Below are 27,361 nucleotides of genomic sequence, written 5' to 3'. Positions count from 1 at the left end.
TTACATATATATTCATTTGTATTATTTTTCAGATTCCACATATAAGTGATATCATACAGTATTTCTCTTTGTGTGATTTATTTCACTAAGCATAATATTCTCTAGGTCCATCTATGTTGATGCACATGGCAGCAATTCATTCTTTTTTATGGCTAATATTCCATTGTGTATATACACCACATATTCTTAATCCAATCTTCTGTTGATGGGCACTTGGGTTGCTTCCATGTCTTGGCTATTGTAAATAGCGCTGCTATGAACATTGGGGCGCATGTATCTTTTCGAATGAGTGTTTTGGGGTTTTTTGCAGATATATACCCAGGGATGGAATTGCTGGATCATGATACTTCTACTTTTAGTTATTTAAGGAAGCGCCATACTGTTCTCCATAGTGGCTACACCAAATTACATTCCCACCAACAGTGTACAAGCGTTCCCTTTCCTCTACATCCTCTCCAAAATTTCAAAATTGTAGACTTTTTGGTGATAGCCATTCTGACAGGTGTGAGGTGATACCTCATTGGTTTAGATTTGCATTTCTCTACTAATTAGTGATGTTGAGCATCTTTTCATGTGCCTATTGGCCATCTGTATGTCTTTGTGAAAAAAATGTCTATTCAGGTCTTCTGCCTATTTTTTGATTGGGTTGTTTTTTTGATATTGAGTTGTAGAGTTGTTTGTATATTTTGGATATGAACCCCTTGTTGGTTGCATCATTTGCAAATATTTTCTCCCATTCCATAGGCTTTTTCATTTTTCCAATAGTCTCCTTTGATATGCAAAAGCTTTTAAGTTTAATTAGGCCCCATTTGTTTATTTTTGCTTTTATTTCTTTTACCTTAGGAGACTGATCCAAGAACACATCACTATGATTTATGTCAAAGAGTATTTTACCTATGTTCTCTTCTAGGAGTTTTATGGTTTCAGGTCTTACATTTAGGTCTTTAAACGATTTTAAGTTTATTTTTGTATATAGTGTGAGGGAGTGTTCTAACTTTATTGATTTACATGTAGCTGTCCAGTTTTCCCAGCACCACTGTTGAAGAGACTGTCTTTCTTCCATTGTATATTCTCACCCCCTTTGTCATAGATTAATTGACCATAGGTGTCTGGGTTTAGTTCAGGGCTCTCTATTCTGTTCCATTGATCTATGTGTCTGTTTTTGTGCCAGTACCACACTGTCTTGATTACTGTAGCTTTGTAGTATAGTCTGAAGTCTGGGAGGGTGATACCTCCAGTTTTGCTCTCTTTTCTCAGGATTGCTTTGACAATTCAGGTCTTTTGTAGTTCCATTTAAACTGTAGGATTATTTCTTCTGGTTCTGTGAAAAATGTCATGGGTATTTTGATAGGGATTGCATTAAAATTGTAGATTGATTTGAGTGCTATGGCCCTTTTTAACAATACTAATTCTTCCAATCCAAGAACATAGCATATCTTCCCATTGCTTTTAATCATCTTCAATTTCCTTCAGTGTTTTATAGTTTTCAGAGTATAGGTCTTTCCCCTCCTGGTTGAGTTTATTCCTAGGCATTTTATTTTTTTGATATGATTTTAAATGGGATTTTTTTACTGTGTCTTTTTGGTATTTCATTCTTAGTGTATAGAAATGCAACAGATTTCTGTATGTTAATCTTGTATCTTGCAACATTGCTGAATTCATTTATTAGTTCTAATAGTTTTGGGGTAGTGACTTTAGGGTTTTCTGAACAGAGTATCATGTCAACTGCAAATAGTGACAGTTTTACCTCGTCCCTTCTAATTTTGATATCTTTTATTTCTTTTTCTTTTCTGATTGCTGTGGCTAGGACTTCCAACACTATGTTAAATGGAAGCGGCGAGAGTGGGCATCTTTGTCTTGTTCCTGAATTTAGCGGGAAGGCTTTTGGCTTTTCACTGTTGAATATTGTGTTGGCTGTGGGTTTTAAGTTGTTTTTTTATCTAAGTGAATGCATTTGTTTAGAATTCTGTGAAATTGTGTCTTGTGACTTTCTTACAATATTTCTCCCTTATCAATGTTATTTCTCCTTTGTCATTTATTATTTTTTTATTTGTGCTATTTCTCCCTTCTTGCTTGATAATGGTAGGTTGTAGTTTGTTCATGTTAGCTTTTTCTAGACATTTCTCTTGCTTAAAGTATATAATTGGGTCTTAATTTGTGGGCAAATTGGAAAAAATATGTTTATTTTTAGATATTAGTTAATCCTATTCATATGTATTGATATACCTGATATATTTGGTCTTAAATTTTCTAAATATTTATAATTAAGTATATTTTTACCATTCATTTTTATTTATATAGTGTGAATTATTTGCTCTCTGGTTAGTCAATTCTTTATTCATTTATTTAGGAAGGTTTGTCAAGAAGGAATAAATTTTCCTCTAACCTTTCTAGTTCTTCTGGCTGGTCTAAGAACTAAATTGACATGAGACAGATTAACAGGAGAAAATCAAACAAAAGTTTAATAACATACATACATGGGTGAGACCCAGGAAAACTGAGTAACTCAACAAAATGGCCAAAACCCTCACCTCAAATACTATCTTCAGCTAAAGATAAAAGAGGATGTATGGGATAGTGGTTTGGGACTTCAAAGGGGAGGAAGGCAATTCATATAGAGGTGGAAAAGCAAATGTTTGGTAAACAAATATTTGCTGAGCCATGAAGAGACAATGGAGCACAGACTGGACTCTGATGTCTAGACCCTGCCAAATTTCCCCCACCACATTTAGCCCATATTCTTTGCAGATATTTCTGGCGATAGCTCTATTCTGGAACAGACCCTTTAAATTATTTAGGCAGCTAAGGGGTAGGTGAAAAGAAAAACTTCCTGAACCTTCTTTTTCTTAAAAATACTTAGCCTAAATTAACACTCATGCCAAAAAGACACATTTTCAGGTTACAAATATTTCTCCCCTGCAGTCACATCTTTGAAACTTCTCCAAGAAGTTTCATAGTCCAGAGGCTGAGTTTGTAGATTGTTCCCCTCATTGAACTAGACTCTAAGTCCTGAAAATAGATCTGTCCACTTAAATTCATTTTAGGATGTGGTGATGCAGGTGGGCTCTCAAAGTTAGGCCTATATTGTGTAAGCAAGCAGTCAGGTATTTAATAAGAGGCATTTCTATGGAAACAAGAGAAAACAAAGGTTAATATATGGAGCAAATTATAAACCAGTTTCTGAGCTTGGTGGGGAGCCAGTCAAGATTTCTAGATGTCAGGATCAAAGCATCTTTTGCAGTTTGAAATGTCTTCGATGATGTCATTGGGTGTTCAGGTAAACCTTCTGAGTGGCTTACATATCAACCGACGTGAAGATTGTCTAAACATGGGCTACTGTGGTGATTTAAGTTTATATCAAGTTGTTCAGCTTCAGTTTACAGGGCTTCAGGAAAAGGGCAGCTTTAGTTCTCAATGATGCTGTTAAAAGAGGGAGAAAAATAAAAAATGTTTGGAGAGTTGTAGCCAAATATTTGAGGAAACTAGAAGATTTCAGGATCCAGTCCAGTTTACAGGTTAAAAAACTAAAACCTCAAACACAATTAACAGATCTAGAATCTAATATCCACAAGTGTGTATTATAATTTATATCAAAACAATTTTTTTCTCTAAAATCACCGTTAATTACCAAAGATAGCTTAGATCAGCTAATTTGTTTGCAAAATAAGTATAGTTTAAAAAAAACTTGGCCCCATTTTTTACATAAGTCCAGCAAGAATAGTGATTGACCACATAGGTTCTTTTAAATCTGCTTCATTGGAATTTTTAATATGGAATTTCCAGATTGAACTTTTAAATGCCTCTTGAGGCCAGGAAACCAAGTCAAGAATTTTCCATCAGACTCACCTGTAATGCCTATAGATATGAGTGAATTTCCTCTCAAGATCCCTAAAATATCCTGAGGTATTTTGCACCTGCCAGGAAGTGACCTTCTTAACCGGTAAGGTTGTTGGGAACACTGTAAGCAAGGTACCAGGATGTTTTTGCCAAGGGGCTTTATTGGCTTCATAAAGTCAATCTTAGCCCCTTGAAGCTGTCTGGTCATATTTGAGTCAATTCATATCTGTCTCAAATATGACATTCCAATCAAAGTCTTGGTAATATAACCAGTGTTTCCAATTGTGTCCCGTTACAAAGAGAACAGATTCTTAATGAACTTATATCAATAACTAAACTATACTGCCATGAAAGTAAGAATACTCAAGTTTCTGAATTCTGGAAGGATCATGCAGGGAGAAAAAGATAAATGTTTCAATTTTATCTTACAAAGGTGTAATTTGCCAAATTGCTGTAAGATAGCATAAGAGGAAAGTTTTCCTTATATCTTGAAAACAAAAATTGAAATACAAGTATTACTTCAGATAAAAAGTCATAAATATTATAATCATATTCATCAGTTCATTCAGTCCTATGTAATTAATTCTTGTTGATCTTGATCTTTTGTTAGCAGTTTTATGAGGATAGTTTTTCCATTAGAGTGAATTTGTGTGTATACCCAGCATGTAACACAGCCCCTGTCCTGGAGAAAGGGGTACTCAATCCACATTTGTTAAATGACCCCAGCATCCTGGCTTTGCCTTTTTTTTTTTGCGGTACACGGGCCTCTTACTGTTGTGGCCTCTCCCGTTGCGGAGCACAGGCTCCGGATGCGCAGGCTCAGCGGGCATGGCTCACAGGCCCAGCCGCTCCGCGGCACGTGGGATCTTCCCGGACCGGGGCATGAACCCGTGTCCCCTGCATCGGCAGGCGGACTCTCAACCACTGTGCCACCAGGGAAGCCCAACCCATGTTTTTTAGATGTATGTTTTTCAGAACAAGGCAAAGTGCCTGTGATTATGTGTGAATCAGAAGGCTGAATTATGAGGAACTGTGGTAGAACATACAGATTTTCAAAATACCAACGTTGAAATAGCATGATGTGTAAAACAAAGCTTTGGGGAGTATATCAAATGACAGATACTGCCTTTAATTAGCATTATGATTATACTTTATATCCTATTTAGCCCTTGAGTCTGGAGTCTGCATCCTTCATTCATAAGCATAAGCTAAATGGTCTATGAGAATATACGGATCTGGAAACAGAACTAAAGTTCAGTTCTATAAGCCTCCTCAACCATTAGCTGTAGATTCTCTCACCACTGGGATTTTCTCAATGGACATTCTGTTACCAGCACTTCACTGAATCTCATCTGGCCTTGATGATGCCTTCTAAGCAGTACAGTATAAAGAACAGGCATTGGCACAGGCAGACATTGACACTCTTTTCCTTTCACTTACTGGTAGTGGTAAAGAACTTAAAATTTTGAGTATTTTCTTTACTTATAAAATTGGTGTAATAATGCCTACTTCATAGCAATGTCATAGCTATTAGGAGCTAAATGAATGACAATTTCTAAGGTCACCACCTCATTCTATGGACACCGTACTATGGCCTGCTCCATTGCTTCCTCCTGGATGGTACAGCCATCCTGTGCCCTAGCTCAGTACTCATTTCACCACTCTCAGCAAGCCATCTTTGCACCAAAATTGCATACTGTATTCGGTACCTATTAGATTTCTTTCCAACTCTCAACAATTTATTTTTGTTTGAAACCTTTTCCTTCAATCTTTCCAAGGGGTGGGCTACAGGTAAATCCACCCTCATGATGTAACCATCTCCAAAAGTACCAACCTACTAATACCATCACCTTTGGGGGGTTAGGATTTCAACAAATAAATTTGGGGGGTGGGGACACAAAAATTCAGGACATAGCATGTGGTATACTGCAGAATAGTAAGTAAGTCGATCTAGTTTTTGTTTAGGGCATTAAAAGGAGACAGAGTGACAAGGGCAGAGACAAGATGATGGAGTAGAAGGACAGGAGGTCACCTCTTCTCATGAAAACACCAAAATCAAAACTAACTGCTGAACAACCACTGACAAAAAAAACACTGGGAGCTACCAAAAATGATATTCTACAACCAAAGACAAAGAAGAAGCCACAAAGAGATGGTAGGAGGGGCACAATCATGATAATATCAAAACCCATACCTGCCAGGTGGGCGACCAACAAACTGGAAAAGAATTATATTGCAGAGGTTCTCCTACATGAGTGAAACTTCTGAGCCCCACATCAGGCTCCCCAGCCTGGGGATCTGGCATCTGCAGGAGGAGCCCCCAGAGCATCTGGCTTTGAAGGCCAACAGGGTTTGATCACAGGAATTCCTAAGGACTGGGGGAAACAGAAACTCCACTCTTGGAGGGTACACACAGAGTCTTGTGTGCACCAGGACCCAGGGGAAAAAGCAGTGACCTCCTGAGCCTGGGTCAGACCTACCTGCTGGTATTGGAGGATCTCCTGTGGAGGTGGGGGGCAGCTGTGGCTCACTATGGGGACAAAGACACTGGTGGCAGTAGTTCTGTGGGATACTCATTGGCATGAGCCCTCCTGGAGCCTGCCATTTTCTCACCAAGACCCAGCCCCACCCAACAGCCTGTAGGCTCCAGTGCTGGGAGTGCAGTACCCCAGGGCCTTTAGAGACGAATTCTATCAAACATTTAGAGGAGAGTTAACACCTATCCTTCTGAAAATATTCCAAAAACTGCAGAGGAAGGAACACTCCCAAACTCATTCTATGAGGTCACCATCACCCTGATACCAAAACCACATAAAGATACCACAAAAAAAGGAAAATTACAGGCCAATGTCACTGGTGAACATAGATGCAAAAATCCTGAACAAAATACTAGCAAACAAACAGAATCCAACAGCACATTAAAAGGATCATACACCATGATCAAGTGTGATTTATCCCAGGGATGCAAGAATTTTTCAGTATCCGCAAATCAATCAGTGTGATGCACCACATCAACAAATTGAAGAATAAAAAGCGTATGATCATCTCAATAGATGCAGAAAAAGCTTTTGACAAATTTAGCACCCATTTATGATTATAAACTCTCCAGAAAGTGGGCCTAGAGGGAACATACCTCAACATAATAAAGGCCATATGTGACAAACCTACAGCTAACATCATACTCAACAGTGAAAAGCTGAAAGCATTTCCTCTAAGATCAGGAACAAGACAAGGATGATCCACTCTCACCACTTTTATTCAACATAGTTTTAGAAGTCCTAGCCACAGCAATAGGTGAAGAAAAAGAAATAAAGGGAATCCAAATTGGAAAAGAAGTAAAACTGTCACTGTTTGCAGATGACATACTATACATAGAAAGTCCTAAAGATGCTACCAGAAAACTACTACAGCTCATCAATGAATTCAGTAAAGTTGCAGGATACAAAATTAATACACAGAAATCTGTTGCATTTCTATACACTAACAACGAAAGATTAGAAAGAAATTAAGGAAACAATCACATTTACCACTGCATCAAAAAGAATAAAATACATAGGAATAAACCTACCTAAGGAGGCAAAAAAACCTGTACTCCGAAAACTGTAAGATGCTGATGAAAGAAATCAAAGATGACACAAACAGATGGAAAGATATACCATATTCTTGGATTGGAAGAATCAGTATTGTAAAAATGACTATATTACCCAATGTGATCTACAGATTCAATGCAATCCCTATCAAATTACCAATGGCATTTTTCACAGAACTAGAACAAAAAATCTTAAAATTTGTATGGAGACACAAAAGACCCCGAATAGCCAAAGCAATCTTGAGAAAGAAAAATGGAGCTGGAGGAATCAGGCTCCCTGACTTCAGACTATACTATAAAGCTACAGTCATCGAAACATTATGGTCCTGGCACAAAAACAGAAATATAGATCAATGGAACAGGATAGAAAGCCCAGAGATAAACCTATGCACCTATGGTCAATTAATCTACAACAAAGGTGGTAAGACTATACAATGGAGGAAAGACAGTCTCTTCAATAAATAGTGCTAGGAAAACTGGACAGCTACACGTAAAAGAATGAAATTAGAACATTCCTTAACATCGTAACCAAAAGTAAACTCAAAATGGTTAAAAGACCTAAATACAAGACCTAATACTACGAAACTCTTAGAGGAAAACATAGGAAGAACACTCTGACTATAAATCACAACAATATCTTTTTTCGATCTGACTCCTAGAGTAATGGAAATAAAAACAAAAATAAACAAATGGGACCTAATCAAACTCAGAAGCTTTTGCACAGCAAAGCAAACCATAAACAAAACAAAAAGGCAACCCACACAATGGGAGAAAATTTTAGCAAATGATGCGACTGACAATGGATTAATTTCTAAAATTTACAAACAGCTCATAAAGCTCAATATCAAAAGACAAACAACCTAATCAAAAAATGGGCAGAAGACCTAAATAGACATTTCTCCAAAGAAGACATACAGATGGCCAAGAGGCACATGAAAAGATGCTTAACATTGCTAATTATTCAAGAAATGCAAATCAAAACTATAATGAAGTACCACCTCACACCAATCTGAATGGCCATATCAAAAAAGTCTACAAACAATAAATGCTGGAGAGGGTGTGGAGAAAAGGGAACCCTCCTACCCTGTTGGTGAGAATGTAAATTGGTACAGGTTCCTTAAAAAACTAAAAATCAAGCTATCATGTAATCCAGCAATCCCACTCCTGGGCATATATCCAGAGAAAGTCATGGTTTGAAAGGATACATGCACCCCAATGTTCATTGCAGCACTATTTACAAGAGCCAGGACGTGGAAGCAACATAAATGTCCATCGACAGATGAGTGGGTAAGAAGATATGGTACATATGTAGAATGGAATATTACTCAGCCATTAAAAAGAATGAAACAATGCCATTTGCAACAAGATGGATGGACCTGGAGACTATCACTAAGTGAAGTAAGTCAGACAGAGAAAGACAAATATCATAATGATATCTCTTATATGAGGAATCTAAAATAATGATACAAATGAACTTATTTACAAAACAGAAACAGACTCACAGACATAGAAAACAAACTTATGGTTACCAAAGGGGAAGGGCAGAGGACAGGATAAATTGGGAGATTTGGATTGACATTATACACACTACTATATTTAAAATAGATAACCGATCAGTACCTACTGTATAGCAGAGGGACCTCTACTCAGTATTCTGTAATAACCTAAATGGGAAAAGAATTTGAAAAAGATATATGTATAACTGAATCAGTTTGCTGTACACCTGAAACTAACACAACATTGTAAGTCAACTATACTCCAATATAAAATAAACATTTTTTAAAACAAGGAGACAGAGCAGGTGGTCTAAAGGAGTTACCCAGAAACACACAAGGATGGATTAGAGAGAACACTGATTACATAACGACCTAACATGCTGCATGGCAGACACAAAGTCAAAGACTGGGGGGCAGGAACCTAGATTATGGATGTTTCTGGAATATCAGTGTAGTTAGGAATTCTTAGAGGTATCCCCATTGCATTTTTCTATTCCAACAATTTTCTAGGAGAGACCATGAATCATCCCAGGGAGTCAGTCACCTGTGTTAGTATGTAACACAATAGTTGGTTTTCCAAAATGCAGCAACAGTTAAGTACCTCTTCTTTCTCTTGTGAAAGATGGGGACCCAGTTGATCAACATTGTATTCTTCCTAGGATTCAAATATGCCTGGCCATATCTGGAAGACTGGTGAGACCAGCCCACAGGGTCGATTTGCAGGATAGACTGAATCACCTTCTGGGAAAGAAAACTCACTTTGAAGAGGATGTCAGGTCGGACCCACAAGATTTTACTTCTTTAGTCCTTAGTCATCAAAGAGAGGGATGCTTCTGAGCATAGTTTAGTCGCTGTTTCTCATTCTCATTACTCAGATTTACACAGGTTTTATATGGTCAACTTCGTAGTGAGAGAGGAGGGCTGCAATTAAAAGCAGAAAATTTGTGTAATTTAAATCTTTGTAATGTGTTACAGTACAAGGTGTAACTGCTGTGGGATATTGTGAGTCAAGGTGGAGAGAGAAAAGGTTTTATCTGCAGGGTGGCTACCAAACATGAGACAGAGGAGGGAACAGAAATCACTTGTTCTCTGTTATTTTGATAGATGACATTATGAAGCCATAGAAAGCTAAATAATGCCCTGATGTTTTGAAGCAGTTTCCGAAACAAGTAGTACATGTTTCTTAAGTTTACACAATTAAACCATTACTATCTGTCATAGTATTTCAAATGACAATCTGTGAACTCTTGGCAGGCCAGAGATATATTATTGTGGGTCTGCAAATTTTCTCTAAGAAATTTTTATTTTGTGTTTTTCCATTTTCATGATCTACAAAATTATAATCACACTCTGGATCAACTAGATGAAATACTCTGGAACTAAGCCATGTCACACAATTTTATTAATTGTATGATATTTTAGTTGTGGATTCATGGGAAAAGGGAGGTATACTGAGTATTAAAATAATGCATTTGAGCCAAGCATGAACCAAATTATGTCACACAGTCTAATTTAAAATTTCACAGAAGTTCGAATGGAGAAAAGCTCTAAGAAATTGAGTTGCCACAAGACACAAAGTAGTATAGCCATGTTGAATATGAAATTAATATTGTGAATTTGAATTTTATTGGCTATGTGAATATGGTTTTATTTAATTTGTAAATATGTCTCAGTTTTATAGGTGTGTAAGAGCTATGAAGTTGAGAAGTTTATTCTTAGCTTTTATGATTGTGCTTATTTAGCCATTAAAAAAAAGTCATCACCTTGGGTCTGAGGAGATATTTTCCTTGCAGTGAGATTCAGATATCGTTCAAGTTTGGGGAAAATTGAAAACAAACACTGGTCTCTGAGAAATTCATAGTTTTAAGTATTTCAGAACCACCTAAGGCAGGGACAACGCCTTGGCATCACTAAACCCAGCGTAACACTAGCCAAACTTTATGGCACCTCATTCTGCAGTTATAAGGAAGAAAAATCTTTAAGAGATTTGACTGAACAATGCCAACTATTTTTTAATGAGATTGAAGTGATGAATTTCTATTAGAACAATTTTTAATGTTTTTATAATTCCTTCTTGAATCATTTTCACATATAACAATATATCAAGTATCTGTGAGGCCGTGTACCATAAGCTGTCCAATTTAGGAGGTAGAGGCACTACTGTTTTGTATATGACAAAAATGAGGCTGAGAGACATTAAGTTGTCTAAGGTGATGTAGAAAGAGGTATGCCGACAGTTTTAAGTTTTCTGATCCCAAGTCCACTGAACTTTCCACGCATGACACTAGCTCCTTCTGATCATATACTTCCTTCTTTCCAAAAATTCGCGTAGCATATGCAAATGGAACTTTGTCCAGGATTGTTTATGTGCAGCCGGTTGGATAATCTCTCCTTCAATTAGACACCGCAGGACTTGGGCTCTGAGTCCTTCTAGTTTCTCAAATAGGTTCACATTTATCCACTGCCATTTTTCTTGCCTTTCATGAATAGTAGCACATATTTCTAATACTACAAGGCCATTTAAAATATACCCCTTCTGACGTGAAACAGGCAGAATTATGTGAGAGAACTTCAGTTATCAGAAAGAAAATGGCAATAAAGCAACATCCAGGATACTGAGAATTTAAGTTAAAATCATTTACCAAAACAAATCAGCCTTCGTAAAAATATAACAGCTCTGTCTTCTTTCGTATCTAGCGGCATTTGAGTAGCAAAATACTAGGCTTTTCAAAGATAGTAACAGGAGTTTGTAAAGAGGGTCCAGCAAGTTTTATAATATACTTGCCATTTTTCCTTGACTAACTCATTGATTGAAATAATGCATGTAGCAATGTCAACAGCTATGACAAGTTTAATTGGAAATTGCCATAAAAGTTTTGCCTAAAATTTGAAAGTTATCAACTTTTAAAAAATACATTGTCACAATTGAATAAGATGGAAGGAAAAGCAAATACTTTCTTGAGGAGAAAAGGCTGAAAAGAATAAAGAACAAGAAAATGCTCTAGATTTTCAAACATTTACAGAAGCAACGTCTTACCAGAACTTCTTTCCTATTACTTTTAAAATATTTATTTATTTATTTATTTTGGCTGCATTGTGTCTGTGTTGCTGCGGGCAGGCTTTCTCTAGTTGCAGCGAGCGGGGGCTACTCTTCGTCGCTGTGGGTGGGCTTCTCATCACAGTGGCCTCTCTTCTTATGGAGCACGACCTCTAGGTGTGTGGGCTTCAGTAGTTGTGGCATGAGGGCTCAGTAGTTGTGGCTCACAGGCTGTAGGGCTCAGGCTCAGTACTTGTGGTGCACAGGCTTAGTTGTTCCATGGCATGTGGGATCTCCCCGGACCAGAGCTCGAACCCGTGTCCCCTGCATTGGCAGGTGTATTCTTAACCACTGCACCACCAGGGAAGTCATCCTATTACTTTTTAATTACCATTATTGATCTTAGGCCTATTTTAGTTTGGTGCATGAAAATCCTAAAGGAAAAAAGCCCCCCAAATTTGGATTTTTAGCAGCTAAACATTCTTTAATGTCATTTACTTCTATTACTTGCATTTTAAAGAAGTGTATGTCATATCATGAAGGATGCACTGTTACATATAAAATATATGCAGCATGATATAGACAAAGATTCTCTGAGGAAAATAAAATGGAAATAAATAGAAAAAGAAAATGCTTTGAACATATTGAGTGAATTTTTTTCAAACATCTTTATTGGAGTATAACTGCTTTACAATGGTGTGTTAGTTTCTGCTTTATAACAAAGTGAATCAGCTATATATATACATACAACCCAATATCCCCGCTCTCTTGCATCTCCCTCCAGTCCTCCCTATCCCACTCCTCTAGGAGGTCACAAAGCACTGAGCTGATCTCCCTGTTCTATGTGGCTGCTATCACTAGCTATCAATTTTACATTTGGTAATGTGTGTATATTCATGCCACTCTCTCACTTCGTCCCAGCTTTATCCTTCCCCCTCCCCATGTCCTCAAGTCCATTCTCTATGTCTGCATCTTTATTCCTTTCCTGCCCCTAGATTCTTCAGAACCTTTTTTTTTTTTTAGATTCCATATATATGTGTTAGCATATGGTATTTGTTTTTCTCTTTCTGACTTACTTCACTCTGTATGACAGACTCTAGGTCCATCCACCTCACTAAAAATAACTCAATTTCGTTTCCTTTTATGGCTGAGTAATATTCCATTGTATATACGTGCCACATCTTCTTTATCCATTTATCTGTCAATGGACACTAAGGTTGCTTCCATGTCCTGGCTATTGTAAATAGAGCTGCTATGAAAATTGTGTTACATGACTCTTTTTGACTTATGGCCTTCTCACGGTATATGCCCAGTAGTGGGATTGTTGGGTCGTATGGTAGTTCTATTTTTAGGTTTTTAAGGAACCTCCATACTGTTCTCCATAGTGGCTGTATCAACTTACATTCCAACCAACAGTGCAAGAGTGTTCCGTTTTCTCCACACCCTCTCCAGCATTTATTGTTTCTAGATTTTTTGATGATGGCCATTGTGACTGCTGTGAGGTGACACCTCACTGTACTCTGGATCTGCATTTCTCTAATGACTAGTGATGTTGAGCATCCTTTCATGTGTTTGTTGGCAGTCTGTATATCTTCTTTGGAGAAATGTCGATTTACGTCTTCTGCCCATTTTTGGATTGGGTTGTTTGTTTTTTTGATATTGAGCTGCATGAGCTGCTTGTAAATTTTGGAGATTAATCCTTTGTCAGTTGCTTCATTTCCAAATATTTTCTCATCATTCTGAGGGTTGTCTTTTGGTCCTGTTTATGTTTTCCTTTGCTGTGCAAAAGCTTTTAAGTTTCATTAGGTCTCATTTGTTTATTTTTGTTCTTATTTCCATTCTCTAGGAGGTGGGTCAAAAAGGATCTTGCTGTGATTTATGTCATAGAGTGGTCTGCCTATGTTTCCCTCTAAGAGTTTCATAGTTTCTGGCCTTATATTTAGCTCTTTAATCCATTTTGAGTTTATTTTTCTGTATGGTGGTAGGGAGTGTTCTAATTTCATTCTTTTACATGTAGCTGTCCAGTTTTCCCAGCACCACTTATTGAAGAGGCTGTCTTTTCTCCATTGTACATTCTTGCCTCCTTTATCAAAAATAAGGTGACCATATGTGTGTGGGTCTATCTCTGGGCTGTCTATTCTGTTCCATTGATCTATATTTCTGTTTTTGTGCCAGTACCATACTGTCTTGATTACTGTAGCTTTGTAATATAGTCTGAAGTCTGGGAGTCTGATTCCCCCAGCTCCGTTTTTCTTTCTCAAGACTGCTTTGGCTATTCGGGGTCTTTTGTGTTTCAATACAAATTGTGAAATTTTTTTGTTCTCATTCTGTGAAAAATGCCATTGGTAGTTAGTTTGATAGGGATTACATTGAACCTGTAGATTGCTTTGGGTAGTATAGTCATTTTCACAATGATGGTCCTTCCAACCCAAGAACATGGTATATCTCTCCAAATGTTTGCATCATCTTTAATTGCTTTCATCAGTGTCTTACAGTTTTCTGCATACAGGTCTTTTGTCTGCTTAGGTAGCTTTATTCCCAGGTTTTTTTTTTTTCTTTTTGTTGCAATGGTAAATGGGAGTGTTTCCTTAATTTCTCTTTCAGATTCTTCATCATTGGTGTATAGGAATGCAAGAGAATTCTGCGCATTAATTTTGTATCCTACTAGTTTAGCAAATTCATGGATTAGCTCTAGTAGTTTTCTGATAGCATCTTTAGGATTCTCTATGTGTAGTATCATGTCATCTGCAAAGAGTGAAAACTTTACTTCTTTTCCAATTTGGATCCTTTTCTTTCTTTTTCTTCTCTGATTGCTAAGGCTAAAACTTCTAGAACTATGGTGAATAACAGTGGTGAGAGTGGACAAGCTTGTCTTGTTCCTGATCTTAGAGGAAATGCTTTCAGTTTTTCACCATTGAGAATGATGTTGGCTGTGGGTTTGTCATATATGGCCTTTATTAAGTTGAGGTAATTTCCCTCTATGCCTACTTTCTGGACCGTTTTTATCATAAATGGGTGTTGAATTTTGTCAAAACGTTTTTCTGCATCAATGAGATGATCATATGGTTTTTCTCCTTCAATTTGTTAATATGGTGTATCACACTGATTGATTTGCGTATATTGAAGAATCCTTGCATTCCTGGAATAAACCCCACTTGATCATGGTGTATGATCCTTTTAATGTGCTGTTGGATTCTGTTTGCTAGTATTTTGTTGAGGATTTTTGTATCTATGTTCATCAGTGATATTGGCCTGTAGTTTTCTTTCTTTGTGACATCTTTGTCTGGTTTTGGTATCAGGGTGATGGTGGCCTTGTAGAATGAGTTTGGGAGTGTTCCTCCCTCTGCTATATTTTGGAAGAGTTTGAGAAGGATAGGTGATAGCTCTTCTCTAAGTGTTTAATATAATTTGCCCGTGAAGCCATCTGGTCCTGGGCTTTTATTTGTTGGAAGAGTTTTAGTCACAGTCTCAATATCTGTGCTTGTGATTGGTCTGTTTATATTTTCTATTTCTTCCTGGTTTGGTCTTGGAAGCTTGTGCTTTTCTAAGAATTTGTCCATTTCTTCCAGGTTGTCCATTTTATTGGCATAGAGTTGCTTGTAGTAATCTCTCATGGTCCTTTGTATGTCTGCAGTGTCTGTTGTTACTTCTCCTTTTCATTCCTAATTCTATTGATCTCAGTCTTCTCCCTGTTTTTCTTGATGAGTCTGATACTGGTTTATCAATTTTGTTTATCTTCTCAAAGAACCAGCTTTTAGTTTTCTTGATCTTTGCTATTGTTTCCTTCATTTCTTTTTCATTTATTTCTGATCTGATCTTTATGATTTCTTTCCTTCTGCTAACTTTGGGGTTTTTTTGTTCTTCTTTCTCTTATTGATTTAGGTGTAAGGTTAGGTTGTTCAGTTGATATGTTTCTTGCTTCTTGAGGTAAGATTGTATTGCTATAAACCTCTCTCTTAGAACTGCTTTTGCTGCATCCCATAGGTTTTGGGTTTTGTTTTCATTGTCATTTGTTTCCAGGTAGTTTTTGATTTCCTCTTTGATTTCTTCAGTGATCTCTTGGTTATTTAGTAGTGTATTGTTTAGCCTCCATGTGTTTTTATTTTTTACAGATTTTTTCCTGTAATTAATTGATACCTAGTCTCACAGCATTGTGGTCAGAAAAGATCCATGATACAATTTCAATTTTCTTAAATTTACAAAAGCTTGATTGTGACCCAAGGTATGACCTGTCCTGGAGAATACTGAGTGTATTTTTAATACTCACCTATTTAAGTGCAGTCAATGCAAAAGAGAGTATTGTTAATTAATGTTTCAAAAGGGGAAACAAATAACAAAGGCAGAGTTATCCTTTTTTTTCCAAAATTAAACATTTTCAGAAATCTGACATCATTGACTGCAGTTATTTGTCATGTAGGGAAAGTAACAAACCAGGCTGTTATTAATTTCAATCGTTTTTAGTGAATTCATAGATTTTAAGTGAGCCATAGAACTTGAAATGCATTATCTTGTAAATCAGTTTGTGGAACTGTGAATTGTTGAGTACAACCTCACTGTGTCACAAGCTAATTAGCTGCACTTTTCTCTTTTTGCATCTATTTTGGAGTTAGTAGACTCCCCCCCACCACCATTTTCCCTTCCAGTTTCAGTGTGGAAGGAAGCACTTGCACATTTTCCTAGAGGAATGAAATTGACACAACCTTTTGGAGGTCAATTTGGAAATACTTTTATTTATTTATTTATTTCGGCCATGGCATGAGGAATCTTAGTTCCCTGACCAGGATGGAACCCATGCCCCCTGCAGTGGAAATGCAGAGTCTTAACCACTGGACCACCAGGGAAGTCCCTGGAAATACGTTTTGAACATGGTAAAAATTTACACATGACCACTCATGTGCTACTTGCTCTGAACTCTTAAGCCGTCTCAGGAGTGGCAGCCTCTGGGAACATACATTAAATTTACACATTCTAAGTAACTGAACATCCCCCAAGGTTTAAAAACTACTGTTTCAGGAGAGCTTAGGTCCTTTGTAGTTAAATGGTCAAACTTTCCAGGTTTATTCCACTTCCTCTTCCTGTTTCTGTGAGTGGTATCTGGACAAGGGAAAATTTATATAGCATTATGGAAGCACCAGAGGAGAACTTCTGGATCAGGAGTTACCTTCCTCTACTAACCTCTGGTTAAGATAGAGCTCACTGCTTCTGGTTTGGGGCATATGGTTTTTTCCGTTTTTTTCTTCATCTGCTGCTGCAGTGTCTGCAACTAATATAACACGGGGTTTTCTCTTGATAGAGAAACGTACAAGGATTTCTAGAAAAATCAGCCAATTCTTGCTTACTAGGCTTCTCATCTTGGTTCTTGTTGATGTGGCTGATCCTGATACTCACTGGTATCCTCCATCTAGACTTCAGCTTTGGGATATCCACCCTGGAACCTCTGTAATGTACACTCATGACCTTTTACCATCTTGATCCCAGAGAGAGTCATACGCACTCAATTATTACATACCTTCTACTTGCTATGCAGGGTCTGTCTCATGGGATCCTCTGGACCTCTTTTACGTGTGGTGAAAACTGTGGGAAAATTGAGGAGGGGACCTTTCCAGACCCTCTTTTACTAAGTACATGAAATCACCATTCCTCCTCTATTACAGCCACTCCAGCTTTGTATTGGGAAGGTGTGAAGCTATTTCTTCCATAGTTCCCGAGGGGAAAAAGATTTTTAAAAAAAAAATCCTACACTTATACTTTCAGCTGTTCCCTGTCTTTTAAAAATTATTATTATACTACTTTGTCCCCCTCTATGCACCTACCACTTCCACTTAAACACAAGGCCAGGGTTTAGGGGATGGGAGCATTAAACACTATTTCAATGATACATACACTATATTCAACAGAGTCCCTCCCTTTTTGGCTCTTTCCACGTTCCTCACAGCAAGTTTTTTTTTTCCCCATTTTTGTACGATAGGAACTTATGTCATATTCTGTCTTCTTTACCCTACAGTTTATAGTAAACCTCTATGCTTAGATCCAAGGTTTATTCTTCATATACAGAGGAAAGTTTTCAGATTCTGAAAATCTCTCTCTCTCTCAAAAACAAACATCATGGTTAAAAGAATATTATCTCCATTTGCATTAAACCACTAGCTGAGCTGTAGTTTTATTTTTCAAGGTAGTGTCTCATATCCACCAGAAGCAATGAATTCAATTAAGTGAGTAGGTAAGGAACCTCAACACTACAAGACTTAGAAAATGCAGAGGGGGGACCTTGAAGATGGCGGAAGAGTAAGACGCGGAGATCGCCTTCCTCCCCACGGATACACCAGAAATACATCCACACGTGGAACAACTCCTACAGAACTCCTACTGAAGGCTGGCAGAAGACCTCAGACCTCCCAAAAGGCAAGAAACTCCCCACGTAACTGGGTAGGGCAAAAGAAAAAACAGAGACAAAAGAATAAGGACGGCACCTGCACCAGTGGGAGGGAGCTGTGAAGGAGGAAAAGTTTCCACACACTAGGAAGCCCCTCCGCGGGCGGAGACTGCGGGAGGCAGAGGGGGGAGTTTCGGGACCGCGGAGTAGTGCACAGCGACGGGTGCGGAGGGCAAAGCGGGGAGATTCCTGCACAGAAGATCGGTGCCGACCAGCACTCACCAACCCGAGAGGCTTGCTGCTCACCCACCGGGGCGGGCGGGGCTGCGAGCTGAGGCTCGGGTTTTGGTTTTGGACGGAGCTCAGGGAGAAGACTGGGGTTGGCGGCTTGAACATAGCCTGAAGGGGTTAGTGCACCACGACTAGCCGGGAGGGAGTTCGGGGAAAAGCCTGCACCGGCCGAAGAGGCAAGAGACTTTTTCTTCCCTCTGTGTTTCCTGGTGCGCGAGGAGAGGGGTTTAAGAGCGCTGCTTAAAGGAACTCCAGAGACGGGCGCGAGCCGCGGCTAAAAGCGCGAACCCCAGAGACGGGCGCGAGCCGCGGCTGAAAGCGCAAACCCCAGAGACGGGCGCGAGCCGCGGCTAAAACCGCGGACCCCAGAGACGGGCGGGAGACGCTAAGGCTGCTGCTGCCGCCACCAAGGGGCCTGTGTGCGAGCACAGGTCACTCTCCACACCCCTCTTCCGCGGAGCCTGTGCAGCCCGCCACTGCCAGGTTCCCGGGATCCAGGGACAACTTCCCCGGGAGTACGCACGGCGGGTCTCAGGCTGGTGCAACATCACGCCGGCCTCTGCCGCAACGTCACGCTGCCTCTGCAGCCGCAGGCCCGCCCCGCACGTAGTGCCCCTCCTACCCCCATCCCCCAACCCCCGGCCTGAGTGAGCCGGAGGCCCCGAATCAGCGGCTCCTTTAACCCCGTCCTGTCTGAGCGAAAAAACAGACGCCCTCCAGCGACCTACACGCAGAGGACAGGGCCAAATCCAAAGCTGAGCTCCTGTGAGCTGTGAGAACAAAGAAGAGAAAGGGAAATCTCTCCCAGCAGCCACAGAAGCAGCGGATTAAAGCTCCACAATCAACTTGATATACCCTGCATCTGTGGAATACCTGAATAGACAAGGAATGATCCCAAATTGAAGAGGTGGAATTTAGGAGCGAGATCTATGACTTTTTTTCCCTTTTCCTCTTTTTGTGAATGTGTACGTGTATGCTTCTGTGTGAGATCCTGTCTGTATACTCTTGCTTCCACCATTTGTCCTAGGGCTCTATCCGTCCATGACTTTTTTTTAAAAATTCTTTTTCTTAATAATTAAGTTTAATTGTAATAACTTTATTATACTTTACCTTCGTTCTTTCTTTCCTTCCTTCCTTCCCTCCTTTAGACAACGAATCACCCCAAATTGAGGAGGTGGTCTCAGGGAGCAGGATTTATGATTTTTCCCCCTTTACCTCTTTTTGTGAAGGTGTATGTGTATGCTTCTGTGTAAGATTTTCTCTGTATAGCTTTGCTTCCAACATTTGTCCTAAGGTTCTATCCGTCCCTTTTTTTTTTTTTTTCTAAATATTTTTTAATTCAATAACTATATTATACTTTATTTTATTTTTACTGTATCATCTTTCTTTCTGTCTTTTTTCCTTCTTTCCCTCCTTCCTTCCTTCCCTCCCTCCCTCCCTCCCTCCTTTCTTTCCTTCTTTGCTTCTTTCTTCCTTCCTTCCTTTCCTCCTTTCCTTCTTTCTTTACTCATACTTCTACTAATTCTCCCTACTTTTTCTCCCTTTTATTCTGAGCTGTGTGGATGAAAGGCTCTTGGTGCTCCAGCCAGGAGTCAGGGCTCTGCCTCTGAGGTAGGAGAGCCAACTTCAGGACACTGGTCAACAAGAGACCTCCCAGCTCCACATAATATTAAACGGTGGAAATATCCCAGAGACCTCCATCTTAACACCAGCACCCAGCTTCACTCAACGACCAGCAAGCCACAGTGCTGGACAACCTATGCCAAACAACTAGCAAAACAGGAACACAACCCCACCCATTAGCAGAGAGGCTGCCTAAAATCATAATAAGGCCACAGACACCCCAAAACACACCACCAGACGTGAACCTGCCCACTAGAGAGACAAGATCCAGCCTCATCCAGCACAACACAGGCACTAGTCCCCTCCACCAGGAAGCCTACACAACCCACTGAAACAACCTTAGCCACTGGAGACAGACATCAAAAACAACGGGAACTACGAACCTGCAGCCTGCAAAAAGGAGACCCCAAACACAGTAAGATAAGCAAAATGAGAAGACAGAAAAACACACAGCAGATGAAGGAGCAAGATAAAAACCCACCAGACCTAACAAATGAAGAGGAAATAGGCAATCTACCTGAAAAAGAATTCAGAATAATGATAGTAAGGATGATCCGAAATCTTGGAAGTAGAATGGACAAAATGCAAGAAACAGTTAACAAGGACCTACAAGAACTAAAGATGAAACAAGCAACGATGAACAATGCAATAAATGAAATTAAAATCACTCTAGATAGGATCAATAGCAGAATAACTGAGGCAGAAGAACGGATAAGTGACCTGGAAGATAAAGTAGTGGAAATAACTACTGCAGAGCAGAATAAAGAAAAAAGAATGAAAAGAACTGAGGACAGTCTCAGAGACCTCTGGGACAACATGAAACGCACCAACATTCGAATTATAGGGGTTCCAGAAGAAGAAGAAAGAAAGAAAGGGACTGAGAAAATATTTGAAGAGATTATAGTTGAAAACTTCCCTAATATGGGAAAGGAAATAGTTAATCAAGTCCAGGAAGCACAGAGGGTCCCATACAGGATAAATACAAGGAGAAACACGCCAAGACACATATTAATCAAACTGTCAAAAATTAAATACAAAGAAAGCATATTAAAAGCAGCAAGGGAAAAACAACAAATAACACACAAGGGAATCCCCATAAGGTTAACAGCTGATCTCTCAGCAGAAACCCTACAAGCCAGAAGGGAGTGGCAGGACATACTGAAAGTGATGAAGGAGAATAGCCTGCAACCAAGACTACTCTACCCAGCAAGGATCTCATTCACATTTGATGGAGAAATTAAAACCTTTACAGACAAGCAAAAGCTGAGAGAGTTCAGCACCACCAAACCAGCTTTACAACAAATGCTAAAGGAACTTCTCTAGACACGAAACACAAGAGAAGGAAATGACCTATAGTAGCGAACCCAAAACAATATATAAAATGGAAATAGGAACATACATATCGATAATTACCTTAAATGTAAATGGACTAAATGCTCCCACCAAAAGACACAGATTGGCTGAATGGATACAAAAACAAGACCCTTATATATGCTGTCTACAAGAGACCCACTTCAGAACTAGAGACACATACAGACTGAAAGTAAGGGGATGGAAAAAGATATTCCATGCAAATGGAAACCAAAAGAAAGCTGGAGTAGCAATTCTCATATCAGACAAAATAGACTTTAAAATAAGGACTATTAAAAGGGACAAAGAAGGACACTACATAATGATCAAGGGATCGATCCAAGAAGAAGATATAACAATTGTAAATATTTATGCACCCAACATAGGAGCACCTCAATACATAAGGCAAATACTAACAACCATAAAAGGGGAGATCAACAGTAACACATTCATAGTAGGGGACTTTAACACCCCACTTTCACCCATGGACAGATCATCCAAAATGAAAATAAATAAGGAAACACAAGCTTTAAATGATACATTAAACAAGATGGACTTAATTGATATTTATAGGACACTCCATCCAAAAACAACAGAATACACATTTTTCTCAAGTGCTCATGGAACATTCTCCAGGATAGATCATATCTTGGGTCACAAATCAAGCCTTGGTAAATTTAAGAAAACTGAAATTGTATCAAGTATCTTTTCCGACCACAACGCCATGAGACTAGATATCAATTACAGGAAAAGATCTTTAAAAAATACAAACACATGGAGGCTAAACAATACACTACTTAATAATGAAGTGATCACTGAAGAAATCAAAGAGGAAATCAAAAAATACCTAGAAACAAATGACAATGGAGACACAACGACCCAAAACCTATGGGATGCAGCAAAAGCAGTTCTAAGGGGGAAGTTTATAGCAATACAAGCCCACCTTAAGAAGCAGGAAACATCTCGAATAAACAACCTAACCTTGCACCTCAAGCAATTAGAGAAAGAAGAACAAAAAAACCCCAAAGCTAGCAGAAGGAAAGAAATCATAAAAATCAGATCAGAAATAAATGAAAAAGAAATGAAGGAAACAATAGCAAAGATCAATAAAACTAAAAGCTGGTTCTTTGAGAAGATAAACAAAATAGATAAACCACTAGCCAGACTCATCAAGAAAAAAAGGGAGAAGACTCAAATCAATAGAATTAGAAATGAAAAAGGAGAAGTAACAACTGACACTGCAGAAATAAAAAAAATCATGAGAGATTACTACAAGCAACTCTATGCCAATAAAATGGACAATCTGGAAGAAATGGACAAATTCTTAGAAATGCACAACCTGCCAAGACTGAATCAGGAAGAAATAGAAAATATGAACAGACCAATCACAAGCACTGAAATTGAAACTGTGATTAAAAACCTTCCAACAAACAAAAGCCCAGGACCAGATGGCTTCACAGGTGAATTCTATCAAACGTTTAGAGAAGAGCTAACACCTATCCTTCTCAAACTCTTCCAAAATATAGCAGAGGGAGGAACACTCCCAAATTCCTTCTACGAAGCCACCATCACCTTGATACCAAAACCAGACAAGGATGTCACAAAGAAAGAAAACTACAGGCCAATATCACTGATGAACATAGATGCAAAAATCCTCAACAAAATACTAGCAAACAGAATCCAACAGCACATTAAAAGGATCATACACCATGATCAAGTGGGGTTTATTCCAGGAATGCAAGGATTCTTCAATATACGCAAATCTATCAATGTGATAAACCATATTAACAAATTGAAGGAGAAAAACCATATGATCATCTCAATAGATGCAGAGAAAGCTTTCGACAAAATTCAACACCCATTTATGATAAAAACCCTCCAGAAAGTAGGCATAGAGGGAACTTTCCTAAACATAATAAAAGCCATATATGACAAGCCCACAGCAAACATCATCCTCAATGGTGAAAAACTGAAAGCATTTCCACTAAGATCAGGAACAAGACAAGGTTGCCCACTCTCACCACTCTTATTCAACATAGTTTTGGAAGTTTTAGCCACAGCAATCAGAGAAGAAAAGGAAATAAAAGGAATCCAAATCGGAAAAGAAGAAGTAAAGTTGTCACTGTTTGCAGATGACATGATACTATACATAGAGAATCCTAAAGATGCCACCAGAAAACTACTAGAGCTAATCAATGAATTTGGTAAAGTAGCAGGATACAAAATTAATGCACAGAAATCTCTGGCATTCCTATATACTAATGATGAAAAATCTGAAAGTGAAATCAAGAAAACACTCCCATTTACCATTGCAACAAAAAGAATAAAATATCTAGGAATAAACCTACCTAAGGATACGAAAGACCTGTATGCAGAAAATTATAAGACACTGATGAAAGAAATTAAAGATGATACAAATGGATGGAGAGATATACCATGTTCTTGGATGGGAAGAATCAACATTGTGAAAATGACTCTACTACCCAAAGCAATCTACAGATTCAATGCAATCCCTATCAAACTACCACTGGCATTTTTCACAGAACTAGAACAAAAAATTTCGCAATTTGTATGGAAACACAAAAGACCCCGAATAGCCAAAGCAATCTTGAGAACGAAAAAAGGAGCTGGAGGAATAAGGCTCCCTGACTTCAGACTATATTACAAAGCAACAGTAATCAAGACAGTATGGTACTGGCACAAAAACAGAAAGATAGATCAGTGGAACAGGATAGAAAGCCCAGAGATAAACCCACGCACATATGGACACCTTATCTTTGATAAAGGAGGCAGGAATGTACAGTGGAGAAAGGACAGCCTCTTCAATAAATGGTGCTGGGAAAACTGGACAGGTACATGTAAAAGTATGAGATTAGATCACTCCCTAACACCATACACAAAAATAAGCTCAAAATGGATTAAAGACCTAAATGTAAGGCCAGAAACTATCAAACTCTTAGAAGAAAACATAGGAAGAACACTCTATGACATAAATCACAGCAAGATCCTTTCTGACCCACCTCCTAGAGTAATGGAAATAAAAACAAAAATAAACAAATGGGACCTAATGAAACTTCAAAGCTTTTGCACAGCAAAGGAAACCATAACCAAGACCAAAAGACAACCCTCAGAATGGGAGAAAACATTTGCAAATGAAGCAACTGACAAAGGATTAATCTCCAAAATTTACAAGCAGCTCATGCAGCTCAATAACAAAAAAACAAACAACCCCATCCAAAAATGGGCAGAAGACCTAAATAGACATTTCTCCAAAGAAGATATACAGAATGCCAACAAACACATGAAAGAATGCTCAACATCATTAATCATTAGAGAAATGCAAATCAAAACTACAATGAGATATCATCTCACACCAGTCAGAATGGCCATCATCAAAAAATCTAGAAACAATAAATGCTGGAGAGGGTGTGGAGAAAAGGGGACACTCTTGCACTGCTGGTGGGAATGTGAATTGGTTCAGCCACTGTGGAGAACAGTATGGAGGTTCCTTAAAAAACTACAAATAGAATTACCATATGACCCAGCAATCCCACTACTTGGCATATACCCTGAGAAAACCAAAATTCAAAAAGAGTCATGTACCAAAATGTTCATTGCAGCTCTATTTACAATAGCCAGGACATGGAAACAACCTAAGCGCCCATCATCGGATGAATGGATAAAGAAGATGTGGCACATATACACAATGGAATATTACTCAGCCTTAAAAAGAAATGAAATTGAGCTATTTGTAATGAGATGGATAGACCTAGAGTCTGTCATACAGAGTGAAGTAAGTCAGAAAGAAAAAGACAAATACCGTATGCTAACACATATATATGGAATTTAAGGGAAAAAAATGTCATGAAGAACCTAGGGGTAAGATAGGAATAAAGACGCAGACCTACTGGAGAACGGACTTGAGGGTATGGGGAGGGGGAGGGGTGAGTTTTGACAGGGCGAGAGAGAGTCATGGACATATACACACTAACAAACGTAGTAAGGTAGATAGCTGGGGGGAAGCAGCCGCAAGGCACAGGGATATTAGCTCGGTGCTTTGTGACAGCCTGGAAGGGTGGGATGGGGAGAGTGGGAGGGAGGGAGACGCAAGAGGGAAGACATATGGGAACATGTGTGTATGTATAGCTGATTCACTTTGTTATAAAGCAGAAACTAACACACCATTGTAAAGCAATTATACCCCAATAAAGATGTTTAAAAAAAAAAAAAAAAAAGAAAATGCAGAATTTGAGAAGTATTACTTTTTAAAATTATTAACAAATTTGCATTACTCAAACTTAAAAATCTGTTCTCATTCTTTGCCTCAGTGTACCCCAAAAAAGCACTATATACATGTGTAAAAACTAAATATACAAGGACGTTCATTGCAGCATTGTTTGTGATGACTAAATATTAGAATAACCAAAATAGCCATGAACTGGTCACTAAGTGTTATGTTATATCCATAGAATGTAATAATATAGAAAAATTTGAAAGAATAAAGTAGATATATATGTAGTTATAGGTAAAAATCTCCAAGAGTATTAACTTAAAAATCAATTTTCACAAAATATGCATAGTCTGCACCGAAATATTTTTCTCTGGGGGTGGTATTACCAGAGTTTTTCAGTTTCCCTGTTATATATTCTTATACTATTTGCATTTTTGGGTTTAATTCAAAAATACTTCTTATATAAAACGGGTATCAGAGTATATCTCAAACCAATAGTCAGTATGACTTTACTGAGGAAATGCTAGTGGCATTCTTATTAAATCCAGGAAGAAAATGGTAGTCATGTCATTACTACTTTATATATTTCAGAATGAATTAGACAAAATAATAAATGGAACAGAGTTCAAAGGTAGAATTATTAGAAGGGTAGAAAAGAAATTATCAGTGTTTATAAATGATATGTTTGCCTGTAATAATAAATAGGATTACCAAACAAGCTATTGAAACTAAGAAGATCAGTAAAGTGGTTAGTTGTAAAACAAAAATATAAAAATCAATGGCTACCCTGTAAAAGAGCAACATGCAATTTCAAAACAGATAAGCCACTCAGAATATCAACAGCATATACAAACTACTGAAGAGAAGAATTAAGAGAAAATGTGAAAGTTTTAGAAAAAGAAAATATTTTGAAGAAAAATATGAATACAGGAAGATAAAACTATAAAATATTCTATGGCTGCTCACCCTGCTGCCCTGCCACGGCTGTTTACCCTCACCATTGTACCCCGCACGATCAGGACGTTACTTAAGAGTGCTCTTAAAAGAACACATGGTGTGTGGCTGACAGGGTCTTGGTGCTCTGGCTGGGTGTCAGGCCTGTGCCTCTGAGGTGGGAGAGACAAGTTCAGGACATTTGTCCACCAGAGATGTCCTGGCTCCACGTAATATCAAATGGTGAAAGCTCTCCCAGAGATCTTGATCTCAATACTAAGACGCAGCTCTACTCAAAGACCAGCAAGCCACGGTGCTAGACACCCTATGCCAAACAACTAGCAAGACAGGAACACAATCCCACCCATTAGCAGAGAGCCTGCCTAAAATCATAATAAGGTCACAGACACCCCAACACACAACACCAGACGCGGTCCTTCCCACCAGAAAGACAAGATCCAGCAACATCCACCAGAACACAGGCACCAGTCCCCTCCAGCAGGAAGCCTCCACAACCCACTGAACCAACCTTAGCCACTGGGGGCAGACACCAAAAACAACGGGAACTACGAACCTGCAGCCTGCAAAAAGGAGACCCCAA

Source organism: Phocoena sinus, chromosome X (genome assembly GCF_008692025.1).
Source record: "Phocoena sinus isolate mPhoSin1 chromosome X, mPhoSin1.pri, whole genome shotgun sequence".
In the NCBI taxonomy this organism is placed as follows: Eukaryota; Metazoa; Chordata; class Mammalia; order Artiodactyla; family Phocoenidae; genus Phocoena; species Phocoena sinus.
Note: the sequence above shows the minus strand (reverse complement) of the source record.